The 1,397-nt window shown below is 41.7% G+C and overlaps 1 non-coding gene across 1 annotated transcript; it reads right to left on the bottom strand.

Annotated features, from left to right (window-relative positions):
* Positions 1-224: 224 nt before the first annotated feature.
* Positions 225-328, bottom strand: LOC130964716 (small nucleolar RNA R71). The gene has a single exon (XR_009080793.1). It is a non-coding gene; the product is annotated as a small nucleolar RNA R71 (small nucleolar RNA).
* Positions 329-1,397: the final 1,069 nt, after the last annotated feature.

Genomic DNA, 1,397 nt, shown 5'->3' on the forward strand with positions numbered 1-1,397 from the left:
CATTGGAAGATCCTCATCAGTTTTTAGCTGAGTTCTTGCAAATCTGTGACACAGTCAAGACTAATGGGGTTGACCCTGAGGTCTACAGACTGATGCTATTCCCTTTTGCTGTAAGAGACAGAGCTAGAATATGGTTGGACTCTCAACCTAAAGAAAGCCTGGACTCTTGGGAAAAGCTAGTCAATGCCTTCTTGGCAAAGTTCTTTCCACCTCAAAAATTGAGTAAGCTTAGAGTGGAAGTCCAAACCTTCAGACAGAAGGATGGTGAATCCCTCTATGAAGCTTGGGAAAGATACAAATAATTGATCAGAAAATGTCCATCTGACATGCTTTCTGAATGGAGCATCATAAGTATTTTCTATGATGGTCTCTCTGAACTATCCAAGATGTCTTTGGATAGCTCTGCTGGAGGATCTCTTCATTTGAAGAAGACGCCTACAGAGGCTCAAGAGCTCATTGAAATGGTTGCAAATAACCAATTCATGTACACTTCTGAAAGAAATCCTGTGAACAATGGGACAAGTCAGAAGAAAGGAGTTCTTGAGATTGATACTCTGAATGCCATTTTGGCTCAGAATAAGATATTGACTCAACAAGTCAATTTGATTTCTCAAAGTCTGTCTGGAATGCAAAATGCACCAAGCAGTACTAAGGATGCTTCCTCTGAAGAAGAAGCTTATGATCTTGAGAACCCTTCAATGGAAGAGGTGAATTACCTAGGAGAACCCTATGGAAACACCTATAATTCTTCATGGAGAAATCACCCAAATTTCTCATGTAAGAATCAAGAGAGACCTCAACAAGGTTTCAACAATAATGGTGGAAGAAACAGGTTTAGCAATGGCAAGCCTTTTCCATCATCTTCTCAGCAACAGACAAAGAATTCTAAGCAGAACCCCTCTGACTTAGCAACCATGGTCTCTGATCTAATCAAAACCACTCAAAGTTTCATGACTGAAACAAGGTCCTCCATTAGGAATTTGGAGGCACAAGTAGGACAGCTGAGCAAGAAAGTTACTGAACTCCCTCCTAGTACTCTCCCAAGTAATACAGAAGAAAATCCAAAAGGAGAGTGCAAAGCCATAACCATGGCCGAATCTAGAGAGGAAGTGGACGCCACTGAGGAAGGCCTCAATGGGCGTGCACTGACCTCCAATGAGTTCCCTAGTGAGGAACCATGGGAATCTGAGGCTCAAAATGAGACCATAGAGATTCCATTGGATTTACTTCTGCCATTCATGAGCTCTGATGAGTATTCTTCCTCTGAAGAGGATGAGTATGTCACTGAAGAGCAAGTTGCTAAATACCTTGGAGCAATCATGAAGCTGAATGACAAGTTATTTAGAAATGAGACTTGGGAGGATGAACCTCCTTTGCTCACAAAAGAACTGGATGAC

Source organism: Arachis stenosperma, chromosome 2 (genome assembly GCF_014773155.1).
Source record: "Arachis stenosperma cultivar V10309 chromosome 2, arast.V10309.gnm1.PFL2, whole genome shotgun sequence".
NCBI lineage: Eukaryota > Viridiplantae > Streptophyta > Magnoliopsida > Fabales > Fabaceae > Arachis > Arachis stenosperma.